Source organism: Amblyomma americanum, chromosome 5, assembly GCF_052857255.1.
Source record: "Amblyomma americanum isolate KBUSLIRL-KWMA chromosome 5, ASM5285725v1, whole genome shotgun sequence".
NCBI classification, from domain to species: Eukaryota; Metazoa; Arthropoda; class Arachnida; order Ixodida; family Ixodidae; genus Amblyomma; species Amblyomma americanum.
The window spans coordinates 30,576,397-30,596,814 of NC_135501.1; the positions used below are offsets into that span (position 1 = coordinate 30,576,397).

The following is a 20,418-nucleotide window of genomic DNA, read 5'->3' on the forward strand; positions in this document are numbered from 1 at the left end:
AAGGAGGCGATATCCAAACGTCGTTTTGCGCGACTAGCACCAAAAGCGGGCATGACAATAACCGGACTTTGTCCACAAGATGAGGGCGTCCTCCACTGCGGCGTCTTTTTTTCTCTTTCTTCTTTCACTCAACCTTCCTCTTTTCCATCACGGCATTGCTCGGGCGGATGGATAGACGGAAAAACTTTATTTTCGTCAGGACGCATGTGCGGATGATTCCGTGCTAGATGGCCATCAACCCATGGCTGAAGGCGACCTGGGTGGCCCACTGCACGGCTCTGGTCATGACGACCGGGTCTGAGCTGGCCAACACGGCCTCCCACTGCTCGAGAGATGTATCACGCATAATAACCACCGGTGGCGGCGCTATGCTATAGCTGCATAACATGTGGTCATAGGTTGCCAGTTCCTACACCTTTTGCATTCCGGCTGAACATCCGGGTAGATATTGTTTAACACGTATGAGTTATGGAAAGATATCGTCTGCAATCTTCGCCAGACGCATTCCTGTGCCTTCACCAATTGCTTCTCCGCGGGCGGGTAAATTTTCCGCTCAAGTTTGTAATGGTTAGTGATGTCGTGAAAAGACATCAGCCCATCTCTCGTGGACCTCCTAGGAACGTCCGGCTCACCTGCTGGGCTGACGAAACCTCGAGCATTAATGAGAGCTGCCTCGTTCCGAGGGTTCCCAGAGTGTGCCGGTATACAAACAATTTCCACCTCCGTAGTCTCTCGCATTGTGGCCCCGATTCAGCAATCGTGCCGCTGTGACAGATATTATGCCCCTCGCCCAATTTCGAATGGCTATTTTTGAGTCACTGAAAATCAGGTCAGGTTTAGTACTAGCTGTAGCTAGCGCTATCGCCGCCTCCTCTGCAGTTTCTGAGGAACGGGTTTTGACTGATCCAGAGGTGAAGCGTCCCCTCCCGTCCACCACCGCAACTGCAAATGCGTCCTTGTCCTTATACTCGGCGAGATCTACGTAGACTGCCCTTTGTACTTCCCGTATTTAGCATTTAAAGCCCTGGCTCTTGCCTTCCTGCGGTCATCATGATGTATCGGATGCATATTTTTGGGCAATAGATTTATGTACAAGCCCTTGTGCATTTCTCGTCTCACATAAATTTTCTTGTGCCTGGCTGGAGCACCAACTCCAGTGCCGATGCTGTCCAATATATCCTTTACTGCTCTAGTTTTTGAGTCTACTTAGTTACATCACCGAGTGCACCTCCCGTAGTTTTTCCAGGGTGTTGTACACCACTAATCCGAGCAGCCTTTCGGTAGACGCCTGGTTAAGCATCCCAAGAGCCGCCTTATACACCTGCCTAAACGTAGCTTCCACCTTGCCGTTCTCCGTCGCGTCCATTTTCATATAAGGCGTCGCATACACTATTCTGATGAGCACAAACGCCTTTAGCAGCTTACACAAGTCCTTTTCCTTGACCCCTGACTTACGATTGGCGACTCTCCTGACTAGCCTCACGGTAGCATTGACCGTATTTTTAAGCCTTTCTAAGGCCTCCCTATTCTTTCTGTTAGCCTGAAGATACAGGCCCAGGATGCTGATCGTTTGGACCTCACTGACCGGGGCTCCCCGCCCACTCCTTTCACTTCTAGCGGGGTGGTGGCATATTGTGCCTCACATGTATCCCTCTTGGTTTATCCCTAAGCAGAAAAACTCGTACTTGGGCTGAGAGCACGAGAGTTCTGCCTTCCCTGCTAGCTCCTCCACAATATTCACTGCCTATTAGAGAGTTTCCTCCAATTGCGGGTCGCTGCCCCTAGCTACCAGAGTAATGTCATCCGCATAAAAGGTACGTCTAAGTCCCGATATCTCTTCCAGCCTCGGCGGCACCTTGATCAAAGCGAGATTAAACCGGAACGGCGATAAAATCGACCCTTGCGGTGTCCGCCTGCTCCCCAACGGGAAGGGATCCGATTTAACTTCTCCGACTACAACCTCTGCAGTCCTAACCTCCAGAAATGATCTGATGTACCGGAAGGTTTTACTCCCAGTCCTGTGTCCGATAGGTTCCTTAATATTGCTTCATTGGTAACACTGTCAAAGGCCTTAGTGAGGTCGAGCCCCAAGGTAGCCTTGATGCCCTTTCCGCACCCAGGATCAACCACGTCTTGTTTTAGCTGTATCTTGACGCCCTGCGTTGATAAATTAGACCTGAAGCCAATCATCGTTTCAGGTATCAACTCCTTGTCCTCCACATAACCCGGAAGCCTGTTGAGGACCACATGATCCATCAATTTGGCCAAGCATGATGTCAGTGAGATAGAACGCAGATTCTCAACACAGACCTCTTCACTGGTTTAAGAATAAATGCAACCGTAGAATGCTTGCACTGTGCCGGGATCTCCTCGGCCGCCCAATACTTGTTCAAGTCCGTGAGCGCCCCAACTGATTTGAAATCCAGGTTCCTCAGAATTTTATTAGTAACCACGTTCGGACCCGCTACCGATGTTTTACGAAGCTGCCCCATTGCAAACCCTACCTCCGCCACCATAAAATCCGCATCTAATTCTAGGTTTTTCCTCTCCCAAGTTTATGAACTGTTTCGGAGTTCGTGAATGAACTCCCCACTCATGCCTTGATACCGATGCACTAACCTAGCCATTTTCCCCTTTTGCGCCGATTTGGTTGCCGCCGGATCTAAAATAGGCCTCAACAGCTGCCATGTTTTGTTTTTTTTTCATCCGTATTGCCCATTCAACCGGTCGCAAATCTACCCCCATTGTTTCCACTGCAAGTCCAACGTATAGATTTCAATTTCTCGTTCTAGCTTGGCCACATTCCTACTCAAGACCCCACTATGCCTGCGTTTCCTCCATCTGTCCACCGAAATGTGAGAGAATTACTGCGCCATTTACTTTTCACAAAAAAAAAAATGTGGCTCCAATCCGCGCTTTGAAGGTGGTTGGACAGCGAAGCTATAAATCGACACCCAATTGCCCATTGCAACGTCACCTGAAAATTTACACACTTGGCTCTACAAAGAGTGAAACCAGAGACAAGTTAAATGTAGTTAACAACCCTTTATTACTTCAAAACGACATTCATAACACCTTTATGATCAGTGTAATATACACTCAGATTTTCAGCTCTAACTGTAGAGATGTTTTTTGCTAAGGATAAATCAATGCATGAACCATGAATGGTGGTTGGTTGAGTTGCACGCGCGAGTTTATTTCCATCGGGTGGTTTTGATGCTTTTTGTGTTTTTCTTAATGAAAAAATAGCGAGCGCTGAGCTGTGTATTGAATGCCTGTTTTTAACGGAGTTTTACGATTTATGCATGTGTTCATTTTATATTGTTATTTTTATTTTTTATTTCTTTTACTTCATATTTTTCTTTCGTTATTTTAATGTACTTTTATTTTATTTTTATTACTGTGTTTTATTACGTCTGCGTATGATCAGTATCATACACGATTTTCATGCTGTTGGTACCCTTTTCGTCTCGGTGAAGCATTCAATTTTTAGCCCGGCGTTTTTTGCTCACGGCGCTGACGACACGAAAATTTCCTTGTACTGTTGAGGCATATAGCCTCTGTATACAGTCGCTGTAAAAAAAAAAAAAACATTTTGCCCATACGTCTTGACTACGTTGATGGGCACCAGCTGTCACCGTAGCATAAAGAAAGCAAATGTGCTGAAGCACAAATAACGCTTGTCGTCCTCACAACTTGTGGTGCTGTAAAATATAGTCATCGAAACGCTCGCACGAATTAAGCATGCATAGAAGACTACAATGATACGCAGACTCTCCGTCCGGGGGCACGGTCCGGAGAGTTTGCTAACAGAAAATGAAGACGTGCAGTCCACGTTGTCCATATCTATAGCGTACATATACCTAACTCCCAGGTGTGAGCAAACCTGCAGGTAGACGTCATAGAGTGAGATTCGTGAAATAACGTATCCCTACACTCAGGTATCGAAGGCGCTCGACTGCGGACCCTAAAGACGCTGGTTTGATTCCGGCCGCGGCGGTCGTATTTCGATGGAGGCGAAATTTGAGAGCCCCGTGTAGTGTGCGATGTCAGTGCACGTTAGAGAACCCCAGGTGGTCGAAATTTCCGGAGACCTTCACTACGGTATCCCTCATAGCCTGAGTCGCCTTTGTAAGCTAAAGCCCCATAAACCCCAAACCAAACTTAAGTAACAATAGATTCAACGACCCCTGTGGAATGGAAAAAAAAGTTTGTGAATCTGTAATACACTCATAGGGGCCAATACTGTCAACCTCTCTAACGGTTTCATTTCTCGCCGTCATAAGTTACAAATGCCACAGAAATGCAGCAGTTTATGTCCGTAAAAGAATCTGTTACTAAGTTATGCAAGACAATATACATATTACGATGCGTCAGATAACATATGGACAAAGAGGACAGGTGTATCCAGATTTATTTCGCAATCTCAGGCGTTCACAGACTTAAGAACCTCCTCTACGTCATCGTAAAGCTTTAGAGTTTGCTCGTAACTGATCCACTCGGGTTCGGTGGCCACGGCAATCTTACGACGGGCGTTCCTGAACAGTTCATCGCAGTCAACACCGACGGGCACATCGCAAAGCAGCACTGCGTTCCAGAAGTAGCTGCTAGAGTATACACGTCCGCCATGGTGGCTACAAGGACGGCAGGCGAGTGGATAGCAGCGTTTCTGGGATCGCCTATGAGCGCCCCAGACTTCTGAGCGCGGATCTCGTGTTTCAAAGAAATCCGACCAGCTATAGTAGACACTAAGGCAACTGACCGGCCTTTCACGAAGTCCAGGACAGCCTTTGCCTTAGCCTTGACAAGCAGCCTCTTGTACTGGGATAAGAAGTCTCGCAGTTCTGCCGGCGGCCTGCCGGCGACTATGTTCTGGGCTTGGCGGCGCGCGGTCAAGATGCCAAACTCTCGTAGCGCTGCACCGACTGACTGGAGTTTGCGTTCGTCAAGCCAGGGAAGCTTGCCTTTGCCCAACGAGTGGCGACGCACACGAACGAGGCGGACATCGATGACGACATGCTTCGCGTAAGGCCTCGCAGACGTTCCGAGGAAGCAAACCAGGTTCACTGGCGTCCGAAGGGTTTTGAGTGCCGATTCAAGAGTGTCGAGATCGCAGACATCCAGTTTCTCCATTACCGCTAGAAGCCTTGTTTTAGAGGACGCTTCTCAACGTCGACTCTTAAGAAAAGAGGAAATGATCTTGCGTTATGGATGATTCGGGTCCAGATAGCGCTATAAGTAACGGATCATTACGAGAGGAATGCCGCTTGACCACAAGATTCCGTCATCCAGGCAAGTGGCGAAAAGGTCAGGTTCTCTAGGTAAACGCCGTCTAGGCTGTCTCTGGCGCGCGAAGCTGAGTGCAAGACGTGAACATCGACTGGAAGCAAAGCCTCCAGGGAGGTGTAAAAATCGCCGTCCTCGGATATACGCTCGCCAATGATGACGGCGCGCTGCGAACGTTCTGCATAGATGGCTGCGAAGAAGAGCTGACGCTGCAGTTGAACCGTTGCAAGGGCCACCACGCTGTCTTTGAAGCGTACACGTTCAAGGATCTCGGCTTCCCGCTGGCTTAGCTTGTACCTATCTTCGGCATTTAACGTAGGCTGGCGTCGTACCGGTCTCAGTGATTTTAGGCGCCATGAAAACTCGTTGCGATCCCGCGACACACGCTTCTCGTCCATGCTTACGTTTTGTTCTTCGCCGCTGAACCCGTCAAACGGCCGCTCTTTGATACTTCTGGAATAGTACGCTACACCGGCTGGGCTTGGGACGTGGCTGGAACGATCTATCGTCTTCTCTTCGCACGCGGATTCGACCACGTTACAACGCACAACAGATTGTGATGTCGGTATGTCGTGATTTTGCTGCCGGATGGTAAAAGAGAACGAAGACCTTGCTGGTACCAGAGTCACTGCGAACTTTTTCAAGTGACGCTAGGTGGTACCAGTTTGTTAGCAAGACGTCCCTTGGTGAAGGAATTTTTTAACACGGGTAGTTTCACGAGTTTGCTTTAACTAACATTTATCTCGACAGAGCAACCTAATGCTTTCGGATCAATAACGAGACTGTAAAAACACAATATTATTAGTCAGTGAGAGTTCCTAGCGCGTGCGCCATTCGAACATGTTTCGCGTTAATGGCGGAAGATCGCGCAGCTTGTCTGCAATGTGGCGAGAAACCCGCATATGCATGTGGCCACTTGAATTGCGCGGGGGTCAGACGCTCCGCTCATCATCTGCGGCAACTGTAATGTCGGCGCTAAAAAATCACTGTGGTTGCCAGTGTTCATGCGCAAGCTACTCGGTGTCACAATTGTTAACCCACTTCAAGCAACGGCCTGAAGTGCATCTTGCATTAATTTCATCTTTGCACGGCATTTCGATGTAACCAGCATCAACTATGTGTCTTATTCAGTTACTACAACCCATTACTCGCTGTACTGCGCGACAGCACAGAGCACACGCGTGATTAAATGTAAGTTTCCTCAAAAACTGTACTTTGTTTATGGCAACAGAACATAGGTCAGCACGCATGCATTCCAGCAGTGGAATAATCTAGGCGTAGCACGGATTAGACCGCTCATTTTTAACGCTTCGCCACTGCAAGAAATGCATGATTATTTCTTAACAGGGGGTGGGAAGTAACTTATATATTCCTGGCTGCAATAGCGGCTGCATGACCTGCTCGGAGCAGGTGTCACTCTTCAGCGCATCCGAAAGCGTAATTCCTCTGTGAGCGTGGCCATTCTCCGTACCGACCATGTTATCGTGTTTTGAGACTTTAGCTGCGAATATCATTTGAGGAGTGGTTATGTCAGCCGAAGCAGTTTTTCTAAAATATACCTGGCGTGTAGAACCTCACCATCGATGAAATGGTGTGCATCGCATTCGATGCGCTGATCACAAGGTGTATCTTAGAGAGGACCATCTGAATCCCTGAGTTGCAATGAGGATGCGACAATTCAGTAAACAAAAGACATCTGTCTGCAGGGAGTCCCGTAACATGAGAAAGCTCGCGAAGCTTATAGCTGAACGAGGCACCGGATGTGAAAGACGATATTGGTTTAAAGAGTCGGCGCTTCGAATGATCAAATCAGCGTCATCTCTATAGGTTTTTACAGTACAAAGGGACACTAACGAATGCCACGGCACTCTCACTTCTCTTCCGAGGTCAGAGACCTACGAAAATTTAAACTAATACACAGAGCGATACTGTCTACGTCATCGGAGGTCATACCCCTTTTTGCAGGCCACATTTGGTCAATTATTTCCACCCCCCCCCGTGTTTGCTCATATTCCGGTCTTACGGAGGCCACATAACCTCTTTTATTTTCTTTTTTTACCACTTCTCCTTTCTGGCTACTCTATAAGCGGACGTATTTTACACTGCCAACATTTCTTCGTGTACCTTCCCACGGCCTGTTTTTTTTTTGTTCGTTTGTTCATAATCCAGCTTCAGCTGCGAAACCAGCCCCGGGAGCATGCCGTATTGCCCAACGCAAAGAACTCTACTTTAGGCTTCCCCCCTCCCCTGCTTCCTCTGTTGATGGACAAAGATTCTTTCCCCCTGCCCTCCCAGTCAGGAGAAGCGACAAGGCCCCTCATATTCTTCCACAAAGGTAGCTGCACGGCCACGGACGCTGCCGCCCATCTTAACTCCGCTCACATGCAGGTCCATAAGCAAGCATGCAGTACTTAACAATGCAGGGGTCGCATCTGGGTATTGTATTTCTCTACTGCTTACATGCTTTCTCACACTTAATTTTTTCGTGCGGCTCCCATTCCCCTTTTCTGCCTTTTCCTATCCACATTTATTTCTTTACTTTTACTTGTATTTATATTTTTTTACATCCATCTACTTATTTCTGTACCCTCTACCCTTTTCTCGTTCACCTCTTCTGCGTCCAGCACGTATAAAAGGGGAAACACCAGCGAAGACAAATCACTCTTGAAAAAATCGCTCCTCCTTTCGAAACTTCGAGTCAAATGAAAGTTTTGTCACCCCTGTTTGTGCACGCCGCAGTCACATGCATGACCTCGGTGAAATACGTAGGAGTATTCTCCGACAGTGATATGTGATGGCACACGCATTTATGACACTTTTGCAGTAAGCCTATAAAAGCGGTGCATGGTCATTTTTTTCACAATAAATATGATGCTCTGGTTCAAATAACAATATGAAAAATATTTCTCATGCTCTGGTCTACAGCTCTCTTGGATACGGGGTCACTGTTTTTGCGTCTTGCCTTACCCGATGGGAAAACCGTGTTCATTTTTTGTTAAATCTGGACAATGTGCAAGCTCTGGTGCTGCCGCATTTTTGGTCCTGTTTCTTCAAAATATTGTCACGTAGTGGTGACGGCAGTCGAAGCAGCGATGAAGACGGACGAAAGGATCTTCTAAAAGAACTGTTTATTGGGCTGACTTGCACCCAAAATGGACTGAATGACTCGGCGGCGGCGAAGCGACAAGCGTGCTCGGCGGTCGTCGAACAGAATGCCCGCCGCTGTCGGCCGTGCTCAATTTAAAGCTGATAGCGAACATTCGAGATAAAGGGCGCAAAGTTACTAGAACATTCCGGAACAACGTAGAATCAGCTTTGCCTGGCTGCGATCAATCGAGATAAATCTAGTCGCGTCTTGCGTCGCAAACAAAGCGATAAGGTGGTGTCGCGGCAGATTTGAAAAACGAACAAACACTGCAAATATTCGCGGCATTACTCCCCTCTCAAAGAAGCATCGACCCGATGCATTAAAACAAATAATGCGACTAGTAAGGGAAAAAAAGTATCTTGCGAAAATAGAGCATGGAAATGCAGCGGCCTTTAGCGCGCATAATACGGCTTCAGACGGACTACATGGACTACTTCTGGTCGTACGCGGCGTCGCTGGGATGCAGTCATTGCATCAGGAATGACTTCATAATCCAGTTCACCCAGCCGACGAAGAACCTTGTACGGGCCGAAATAGCGGCGCAAAAGCTTTTCACTCAATCCACGGCGGCGAATGGGAGTCCACACCCAGACTTGGTCTCCTGGCTTGTATTCCGCGTTGCGTCTTCGTAGGTTGTAGCGTCTGGCGTCGGACCGCTGCTGATCTTTGATCCGTAATCGGGCAAGCCTTCGAGCTTCTTCTGCGCGTTGAAGGTAGGCGGCAACGTCGACGTTCTCTTCTTCTGTAACGTTGGGCAGCATGGCGTCTAGCGTGGTCGTGGCATCCCTGCCATGGACGAGCCTAAAAGGCGTCATCTGGGTGGTCTCCTGCACTGCGGTGTTGTAGGCGAAGACGACGTAAGGCAAAATGACATCCCAGGTTTTATGTTCGGCATCGACATACATAGCGAGCATATCGGCGATGGTTTTGTTCAGGTGCTCGGTCAGTCCGTTGGTCTGCGGATGGTATGCAGTTGTCCTCCGGTGGCTGGTTTGGCTGTAGCGCAGGATGGCTTGCGTGAGTTCCGCAGTAAATGCTGTTCCTCTGTCCGTGATGAGCACATCGGGGGCGCCGTGTCGAAGAAGAATGCACTCCACGAAAAATTTGGCCACTTCTGCTGCTGTTCCGTTCGGTAGGGCTTTCGCCTCGGCGTAGCGGGTCAGGTAGTCGGTCGCTATGATGATCCACTTATTTCCAGATGGTGACGTTGGAAAAGGGCCAAGCAAGTCCATGCCAATCTGCTGAAAGGGCCTTGAGGGAGGTTCAATGGGGTTCAGAAATCCTGCTGGTCGTGTGGGAGGAGTCTTTCGTCGCTGACAATCTCGGCATGTTTTCACAAAGTGTGCGACATCGGCAGACAGTCGGGGCCAGTAATACTTGTCTTGAATGCGGCGGAGGGTGCGAGTAAACCCGAGATGTCCAGCTGTCGGCTCGTCGTGTGAAGCCTGTAGAACTTCTTCGCGGAGACAAGCAGGTACAACAAGGAGGTAGGCTGTTTTGTTCGCTGTAAAGTTCTTCTTCACAAGGACCTCATTCTGCACACAGAAAGAAGACAGTCCTCGCTTGAATGAAGCGGGGGGTGAAGAAACCTTGCCTTCCAGGTACTCGATGAGGCCTTTTAGGTTGGGGTCCGAGCGTTGCTGCTGAGCAAAAGAGCTTGCGCTGATGGGTCCCAGGAAGGCGTCTTCATCGTCGTCCAGCGGCGGTGCATCTACAGGGGCTCGTGAGAGGCAGTCGGCGTCAGTGTGCTTGCGTCCGGACTTCTAAACGACGGTGACGTCAAACTCCTGGAGACGCAGACTCCATCGAGCGAGTCGGCCAGAGGGATCCTTCAAATTGGCAAGCCAGCAGAGCGCGTGGTGGTCGCTGACCACCTTGAACGGCCATCTGTAGAGGTAGGGGCGTAATTTCGACGTAGCCCAGATGATGGCAAGGCACTCCTTCTCAGTGGTCGAATAGTTAGCCTCGGTCTTGGAAAGGGAACGGCTAGCGTATGCGATGACCTTCTCCAGCCCGTCACTTTTTTGAACGAGAACGGCGCCTAGTCCCACGCTGCTTGCGTCGGTATGAACTTCAGTATCGGCGTTTTCATCAAAATGTGCAAGGATCGGTGGGGACTGTAAACGACGCTGAAGTTCCTTGAAGGTTTCTGCTTGCGGCGCTTCCCATTTAAACGGCACGTCTGCCTTCGTCAGTTGGGTCAGGGGCTCGGCGATGCGCGAAAAGTTTTTCACAAATCGTCGGTAATATGCGCATAGTCCGAGAAATCTGCGCACTGCTTTCTTATCGGCCGGCGGTTGAAACTGTTCAATAGCAGCTGTTTTCTGCGGGTCTGGGCGTACTCCTTCCTTGCTAACGATGTGGCCTAGAAACAGCAGCTCTTCGTAGGCAAAGTGGCATTTCTCTGCTTTCAAGGTTAGGCCAGACGACTTGATTGCGTCTAGTACTGTTCGAAGCCTTTTGAGGTGCTCTTCAATGTTCGAAGCGAAGACAACGACGTGATCTAAATATACCACACAAATTTTACACTTCAGGCCTGCCAGCACTGTATCCATTACTCGCTGAAACGTCGCTGGTGCGGAACAGAGACCAAATGGCATCACCTTGAACTCAAACAGCCCATCCGGAGTCATGAATGCTGTCTTCTCGCGATCTCTTTCGTCGACCTCAATTTGCCAGTAGCCGCTCTTGAGGTCCATCGATGAGAAATATTTGGCGTTGCAGAGGCGGTCCAGTGTGTCGTCGATGCGGGGGAGGGGGTAGACGTCCTTCTTTGTTATGTTGTTCAAGCGGCGGTAATCCACGTAGAATCGAAGTGCGCCGTCTTTCTTTCTCACTAGAACAACCGGTGCCGCCCAAGGGCTGTTTGAAGGCTGAATGACGTCGTCGCGAAGCATTTCTTCGACTTGGTCCCGGATGGCTTGTCGTTCTCGCGGAGACACACGGTAGGGGCTTTGACGGAGAGGTCGGACGTGTTGATCCGTTATAATGCGATGCTTGGCAATTGGCGTCTGTCGCACCTTCGGCGATGTCGAAAAGCACTCACTGCAGTTTTGAAGCAGATTGCGGATCTGGTCTTGTCTGTTCCGGTGCAGGGCTGGGTTGATGTCGAAAGTGGGCGAGTTCTTTTGGTCAGGCGGATCTTCTGCGGAGGGGTCGAAGATGGCGAAGGAATCTCGTACGTCAGATATTTCGTCGTAGAAAGCAATCGTCGTTCCTCTGTTAATATGCCGGTATTCTTCGCTGAAGTTAGTCAGCAGGACTTCGGCCTGGCCATTGCGGAAATGTGCGATGCCTCTTGCGATGCTGATTCCTCGGTCTAGTAGCAACTGCATGTTCCCCTCGATGATGGCTTCAGTGTTTATGGCTTTCGTGGCGCCTACGGTCACGATAACGATTGAACGGGGTGGGACGCTCACTTCTTCATCCAGGACACTTAGGGCAACGTGATTTTCCCGAGTTTTCATCGAAGCGATGGCTTCGTCCGTCGAAAGCGTGATCAGCTTGGATCGCAGGTCGATGATCGCCTGATGCTCATTAAGGAAATCCATACCCAAGATCACTTCGCGGGAGCATTGCGGTAGCACAACAAAGGTCGCAGGATAGGTATGTCCTTTGACAGTCACTCGCGCTGTGCACCGTCCTGATGGCGTAATGAGGTGGCCCCCAGCGGTGCGAATTTGTGGGCCGTCCCAAGCCGTTGTGACTTTTCTGAGCTGCGCAGCGAATGTTCCATTCATCACCGAGTAATCGGCTCCTGTGTCGACTAGAGCGGTAACTTTCCGGCCGTCGATAGTCACTTCTAGGTCGGAGGTCCTAGCTCTTGCATTGCATGTCGCTCTCGGCGTCGGGTCACGGCTTCGTCGCGTATGCGAGTCACGGGTTGGGCGTGTGGTCGAAGCTCCTCTGGGTGGCGGCGTCGATTTCAAGGTAGCTTGCGTCGTGGTCGAGGTTCTCATTGTGTGCGGCGTCGGTGCAGCGAGTGTCGGTTCTTCATGCGGCGTCGCGGGTGCAGCGCCTTCATGGGGCGTGGTCGGTGGAGGATCTTCGGCGTTTAGCTCGTGAGCAACCTCACCTCCAGAGGTTGCTGCCTTTAGTTTCCCCTACGGGGGCTGGGCGACCTTCCTCGTACCGCGGCTGCGTAGCTGCGGCGTGGCGACGCAAAGCGCGTGGTTGACGGCGATGGTGAGCGCGAAAAGCGATTAGGCGTGTACTCTTCTCGACTCAGGTACTCGTCGATTTCGTGCGGACGTTGTCCGAAGCGTGGTCGTGGGGCGTTAACGGCAAATCCTCGAAGACCGAGACGTCGGTACGGGCAGTGACGAAGAATATGGCCGGCCTCACCGCAATGGAAGCACAACGGCCGGTTGTCGGAAGTCCTTCAGGCGTCACATTTCCTGGGGCTTGAGCGTCGGTCATAGGCTGGGCGGGCGGGGGCTGGGAGGCGGTGTTGTGGAACGATTGGCTCATCTCGGGGAGGACGTGGGGGTTGTCGCTGGGGCTGAGCAGTACTTACTGCAGCGGCGTAGGTCATGGCCTGGGGTTCTGTGGCCGTCGGGGTGCCAAGTGCCTGTTGCACTTCTTCCCGTACCACATCCATCAGAGTCGCTGCTTGTGGCTGTGGGGAAGATGGCAGTAATCGGCGTAGCTCCTCTCGGACGATTTCGCGGATAACATCCCGCAAGCTGTCGCTGGTGGTGGCCGGCGTGTCCGAACGGATTGCACAGGCAGAGGAAGGGCGATTGTACTGCCGAGCTCGAACGTCGAGGGTCTTCTCAATCGTGCAGGCTTCTTGCATAAACTCCTCGACTGTTTTTGGCGGCTGGCGGACGAGGCTTGCAAAGAGTTGTTCTTTTACGCCACGCATTAAAAACTGAACTTTCTTTTCCTCGGTCATCCCGGGATCGGCGCGGCGAAATAGGCGCTTCATCTCCTCGACGTAACTGCGGACGGGCTCATTCGGAAGCTGGATCCTGGACTCGAGGAGTCGTTCGGCTCTTTCTTTCCTCACGACACTGGTAAATACCTTCAATAGTTCTCTTTTGAATAGCTCCCATGTCGTAAGGGACGACTCGTAGTTTTCGTACCACGTGCGTGCGGAGCCATCCAATGAGAAAAAAACGTGTCCAATCTTTGCCGCATCATCCCACTTATTGAATGACGCCACGCGCTCAAATTGATCCAACCATTCTTCAGGGTCTTCGCCTAGGGATCCATTGAAAGTTGGCGGCACCCGCGGCTGCTGCAGTATGATCGGTGTCGACATCTTCGGCGAGATTGCGGTGCTCGTAGCCACGTCTTTTCGCTGTCTTGTGCGGTCCGGCAGTTTCCCGAACTCAGGCTCCTCTCCCTGGAGACGTCGGCTGGCTCGCTGAGCTGCTGGCTCGTCCTCGGGTGCGAAGCGCTCAGGGCTGGCTTCACGACTTGAAGGGGGCGTCCGGAACATGGAAGGCTACCCCGCACCTCCACCAGATGTCACGTAGTGGTGACGGCAGTCGAAGCAGCGATGAAGACGGACGAAAGGATCTTCTAAAAGAACTGTTTATTGGGCTGACTTGCACCCAAAATGGACTGAATGACTCGGCGGCGGCGAAGCGACAAGCGTGCTCGGCGGTCGTCGAACAGAATGCCCGCCGCTGTCGGCCGTGCTCAATTTAAAGCTGATAGCGAACATTCGAGATAAAGGGCGCAAAGTTACTAGAACATTCCGGAACAACGTAGAATCAGCTTTGCCTGGCTGCGATCAATCGAGATAAATCTAGTCGCGTCTTGCGTCGCAAACAAAGCGATAAGGTGGTGTCGCGGCAGATTTGAAAAACGAACAAACACTGCAAATATTCGCGGCAATATTTCACACAACTCCCCGAAGTCCTCGTACGTAGCAGTGTTCCTTTTCTTGTTCCGCGCTCTTCCACGAGATGTAGCAACACTACACGTTGTGTTTATGCCCCGAGAACTCTAAATGATTTGAAAATGAGGTATTCTTTGTTACAGCAAGAATTGCATTACAAAGAACGCTCATAATTCTCTGTAACACTTTAAAATGTGTCATTATTTCTTGAACGAAAACATCTTGGACGGAAGTCCGTCTGGTTGGGTTCTTGAGATAGTTTAGAGAAAACTGACGCCAACCAATATCGTTAACTTTACCCAACCTTTCGGGACCAACTCGGTCCCTTCTTCAGGGGTGACTACAAAGTGCCAGCAACAGCGGATTGCTGCCTTGGCTCTCCCTTTTTTGGCACGTGGCGCAGTCTACTAACGTACGCGGAGGAGCGTTCCTGGAGTCCTATTCGTCGCCGCGTTTGTGAGCCGGATGTGTTATGACTCCACATGTCGCCTCTCGAACAGGTTTGGCTCCACGGCCAACACTCTCACCTCCTAGAAAGCTATCCGGTGGTCGGCGCCTTTGTAGTGTTCGGCGAGGGTTTTGGATTCTGAATTGATTAGCCGGATGTCATTTTTATGGAATTTTGTAGATGGCAGTTGGTTGTTTTTTTCTGGGACGCGGTCTTTCGGTCGTGGTAAGAAGCGGCATGTTGTTGTTCTAAGAAGAACGACTAATGTCTTTGCAAGAATAAACAACAGTTTTCAGTCGTTACATTGACGGCTCTTTCTGCATTTTGAAGACATCGCAGGTCGACAATTTCCTTGCACACCTCAACTCAGTCGAGCCTTCTAATCAGTACACAATGGAATGAGAGGTGAGCAACACTTGGCCATTTCTGGATGTCTTCATAAGAAGAAAAGGGGCAGATCTAAAGTTCGGTGTCTGTAGGAAGCCAACTCATACCGACCGCTATCTAAAGTTAAATCCAACCATCCTACTAGCCACAAGAAATCCGTCGTCTCCTATCTCCGGAAAAAAATAAGAAGCCACAGTTATCGCCGACCTACCGAAGAATGGCTACACACGTGGCTTTATTCAACGCGTTGGTCGCCGTCAAGCTCGGAGGACAGGGGGACCAGCCAACAATGAAACAACGAAACGCGCGCGCGTTGTGCTTCCATATGTGAGGGGAACCAGCGAGGCACTCGCACGCATTCTCGGAAAACATGGAATCCACGTGACTCACTGTAGTAAAGTCAGCGCGAACCGCGCAGCATCTCGAACAATGGTCGGCAGTGAACAACAACGTTTATTGCCCAGAACCGCGATTATATACCCTCTCGTACTGAGAGGGTTACAGAAGAGGGAGAGAAGCATGAACGATAGGAACTCAGGCCAATAGGGGGGCGTGCGGCTGCCTTCGCTGGTCAGCACAAACCAAACAATTACAACATTTCTCCTCCCTTAAAAGTGAAACCGCTGTACCGGTTTTCTTATTCTGGTCGATCGTCTGAGCGTGGGCTGCAGGGGGTCAGTCAATCCCGCCGGAACCACTGGACGCTCCGTGATTGCTGGAGATGGTACTTCACTCTGGTCGGCTGCTAGCGGCTGAGGGCTTTGTTCTTGTTCCGACCCAGTGGTACTGGGCGTATGCACAGGTGACAGATCCGCACTGGTCACCTGGTCAGGACCGCCTTCTAACTGCGCTCTTGCAGTGGCCTCTACAGACGCAGTCCCTGGCGTAAACTCTTGACGACGGCGGACTTGGTCGACGTGGCGCTGCACTGCTCCGGTTGGCGTGTTCACTGTTACCATTCTCGCCCCCGAAGTGGTCTGTACCCTCCCAGGCACCCATCTTTTGCCGGTGCCGTAATTTCGCACGTATACGCTGCTGCCTGGCGAGATGGTCCAGTCGTGAGCGTCCGACGACGAGTCCACAGCTCTGGGTGGGAGACATGTGTCTAGTCGGGAACGCAGCTGATAGCCGAGAAGCATCTCGGAAGGTGACCTTCCTTCTCTTTGGGCGGTCCGCCTGTAATTGAATAACAACCGCATGAGGTTATCTTCCAGCTGTCCGTCTCCCATTTTCCGCAACCCGTCCTTCACGGTCCGAACCGCTCTTTCTGCTGCTCCGTTAGATTGGGGATGGAAAGGCGCAGTGCGCAGGTGCACGATATTGTTTTTCGATATGAAAGTGGCGAATTCTTGACTTGTGAATTGTGTGCCATTATCGGACACGATTGTGCGTGGCACGCCAAACCGGCAAAACATGCTCCTTAAGCATCGGATTGTACTAGCTGTATTTGCGTGCTGCAAGGGTACTGCTTCAATCCACTTCGTGTGGGCATCAACCACTATTAGTATCATCTTGCCTGCTAACGGGCCTGCAAAATCGATGTGTATACGAGACCACCGGACCGCTGTCTTTGGCCAACTCACTGGTGGGGCTGCCGTAGGCATTGGCAGGCTTTGCACGCAGTTGCGGCACTGCGCAGACAAGTTTTGAATGTCCCTGTCCAGGCCTGGCCACCAAAATAATGACCGCGCGACTGATTTCATTGACGAGGAGCCCTGATGCGTTTCATGTAGCAGCTGCAGCATCCGTTCCCGCGCTTTCCGCGGTATCACCACTCTGTTGCCCCAGTAGATCAGACGGTGAGCCAACGATAGCTCCAGCTTACGATCAAAAAACGGCAACAAGTCTGGCGCCATTCCTTTAGTGGTTTGAGGCCATCCATGCAAAATGAAGTGCGTGACACTGGCTAACATCGGGTCCTTGGCCGTCAGCTCCTGCAATTCGTGCGTCGTCACTATACCTTCTTCCAGGGATTCCAATGAAAGGACATATTCCGGCGGTTCACCATCGGTCCCCGGTTCCATAGTCGGCGCTGGTAGCCTGCTGAGGGCATCTGCTGTCAGCAGCTGTTTCCCTGGCACGTACTGTAGCTTGTACTGGTAGCCACCCAAGAATAGCGCCCACCGTTGAATTCGCGCGGCAGCCATCGGTGGCGTCTGGCGGTCAGGTCTGAGCAGTCCCAGCAGTGGTTGATGGTCGGTCACCAGGGTAAACTGCCGACCCAGAAGATAATCACGAAAGCGAGAAACGCCAAAGATGAGGGCTAGTGCTTCTCGCTCCAGCTGCGAGTAGTTTTGTTCTGCTTTTGTAAGTGTTCTGGAACGGAACCCAATTGGCCTGTGCTCATTTCCTATCGAATGAAACAGCACTGCGCCCACACCATAAGGAGATGCGTCACACTCTAGTTTCAGCTCCTTGTTAGGATCAAAATGCACGAGAATTTGTGCATTTTTGAGGCTTTGTTTAGCTCGCTCGAACGCCAACTGCTGCGGCTGTAGCCACTCCCAACGGCTTCCTTTTTCCATGAGCCGATATAACGGGCTGAGCACAGTCGACATATTCGGCAGAAACCGTGCGTAGTACGTGAGCATACCAAGGAACGAACGTAGCTCGCTCACGTTACTCGGGCGCGGGGCTTGCATGATGGCGTCTACGTTCTTTTCCATAGGGTGTAGGCCTTGCCGATCGATACGATGCCCGAGGTAAGTCACTGAAGGCTGCCGGAACTTGCATTTGTCGGCCCTAAGCTTGACACCATGCTCTCGGAATCGTTCCAACACTTTCTTGAGCCGCGCTTCCTTGTCCCCTTTGCCTTCTGACACTAACACGTCGTCAAGGTAAGCTTGGACGCCTGGTAGCCCGCCGAGTACAGCGTCCATCTTCCTTTGAAATATAGCTGGGGCAGAAGCTATACCAAACGGGAGTCTGTTGTAACGAAAAAGTCCGCGATGTGTGTTAATGATACAAAGTCCTTGTGACGCTTCGTCAAGGGGCACTTGGTTGTACGCGTCCTTCAAATCCAAGGTGCTAAAATATTCACCTCCATTTAAGTTTGCGAACATGTCCTCGATCACTGGAAGAGGGTAATGCTCGATATCACAGGCAGGGTTAAGCGTGACTTTGAAGTCTCCGCATATTCTTACGGTGCCATCTTTCTTCAAGACAACTACGATGGGCGTAGCCCATTCTGAATGTTGCACAGGAGATAAGACACCAAGGGACAATAACCGATCAATTTCACGAGAGACCTTATCACGGAAAGCGTAAGGAAGTGATCTGGCCTTACAGAATTTCGGTGTCGCCGTTTCCTTTAGTTTTAGGCTGGCTGGCGGTCCCTTGATGAGCCCCTGGTCTATCGAAAAAACATCCTTATACTCAGCGAGCAGTCTGTTCACCATGTGGTCACTCGGCGTGTTTCCTGTTGTCGAATCCGGCGCAGTGAGTTCTTCCATCGTAACACCCGTCTTGCCAAGTGCCGCAATCAGATCGCGGCCGCATAGACTCGGTCCTGAACAGTCAAGCACCACGAGTGGGCAGGTTACAGACACGTTCTTGAATTGCACCGGAAGTTCAAGTTCGCCAAGCACCGGCAGTTGTCCCGCGTAACATGACAACTTCACATGCGGCGATTTCAAGCGTGGCCACTGCGCTCTGTGTCGGTCGTAAACGTTCCGTGATATGACGCACACCGGGGATCCTGTGTCCACTTCCATGTCTAGATCTATTTCCCCCCACCGAAATGTGCGGCGTAACGGTGGTTCCAGGCCGTTTTTCCTACCAGAAATTAGCGTCCAGATGTGTGCCTCATCCTTGTTCTCGTTTCTAGACGCGGTTTCAACTGTCAGTGTCTTGACACTCGCGGTTCGCCTAGCAGCATTTTCATCTGTTCTCGCCCTGTGGCATTTCTTCGCCAAATGACCACGTTGCCTGCAGCGGAAACACCGTGCGTTAGCCCAGCGGCAGGCGTTATCATCGTGCTTCGTGCTTCCACATCGTCCGCACTCTTGCGCTGCCCCGCTGGTATCTCGCGACGAAGAGCGATGACTGGCTTGCATTCTTAGCACCGTTGGTGGTGCTCCACTGATATCGTTTGCATCGTTCTCGGCTGTTTCTGCTGCTATTGCCAGCGCTTCGGCCTCCTCCAGCGTCAAGTCTTTCTTCGCCAGTAACTGCTTGCGTAGGTTAGTTGAGCGTACACCGCAAACAATTCTATCCCGCAGCATTCGGTCTAGCGCACTCCCAAAGTTGCAGCCGTCTGCTATGCGCCGTATTTCGACCAGAAATGCGCGCACTGCCTCACCCTCTTGCTGGCAACGGGTGAAAAATTTATAGCTCTCCGCTATCTCGTGACGCTTCGGGTCGTAGTAGCTGTTTAAAGCTGCGACTGCTTCATCATAGGTGAGGGAATTCGGTGTCCGGGGTGCAATCCGTCCCGCTAACACTTGCACCGTCTGCGTGCTGAGTGCTGCCACAAGCAAGGCTCGCTGCTGCTTTGAGTCAGTAATAGCATTGGCTTCAAAATATGCTTCTGCCCTTATAAGGTACGCTTTCCACTTATCTGACGTGTCGTCGAAGGTCGGGAGCTGCAGGCTGGTCATAGTTCTCGTCGGTGCTTCAAGTTGCGACAGGCTGTCGGCTTCAACTTTTACCGCATGGGTAGTTTCCGCACTCGTCGCCACTGTAGTAAAGTCAGCGCGAACCGCGCAGCATCTCGAACAATGGTCGGCAGTGAACAACAACGTTTATTGCCCAGAACCGCGATTATATACCCTCTCGTACTGAGAGGGTTACAGAAGAGGGAGAGAAGCATGAACGATAGGAACTCAGGCCAATAGGGGGGCGTGCGGCTGCCTTCGCTGGTCAGCACAAACCAAACAATTACAACACTCACAATCCTGTTTCGACAATAAGCCGCTTCTTACCAGGACCGAAAGTCCGTGCCCCAGAGAAAAAAAAACCGGGTGTCGTCTACAATATCCCATGCTCAGAGTGTCCGGCTTCATACATCGGCGAAACAAAAAAACCTCTACCAAGGAATAAGGCAACACAAAAATGACATCCGGCTAATGAATTCAGAATCCAACCCTCTCGCCGAACACTGCGTGCGCGCCGCCCAACGGATAACCTTCGAGGAGGTGAGCGCCTTGGCCGTGGAGCCAAACCTGTTCAAGAGGCGACATGTGGAGTCATGCACATCCGGCTCACAACGGAGGCGACGAATAGGACTCCAGGAACGCTCCCCTCCGCGTACATTAAAGGACTGCGCCACGTGCTAACAAAGGGAGAGCGAAGGCAGCA

The 20,418-nt window shown here is 51.0% G+C and overlaps 1 pseudogene; it reads right to left on the bottom strand.

Moving 5' to 3' along the window:
• Nucleotides 1-223: 223 nt before the first annotated feature.
• Nucleotides 224-5,133, bottom strand: LOC144133777 (uncharacterized; annotated as a pseudogene).
• Between the last annotated feature and the right edge of the window lie 15,285 nt (nt 5,134-20,418).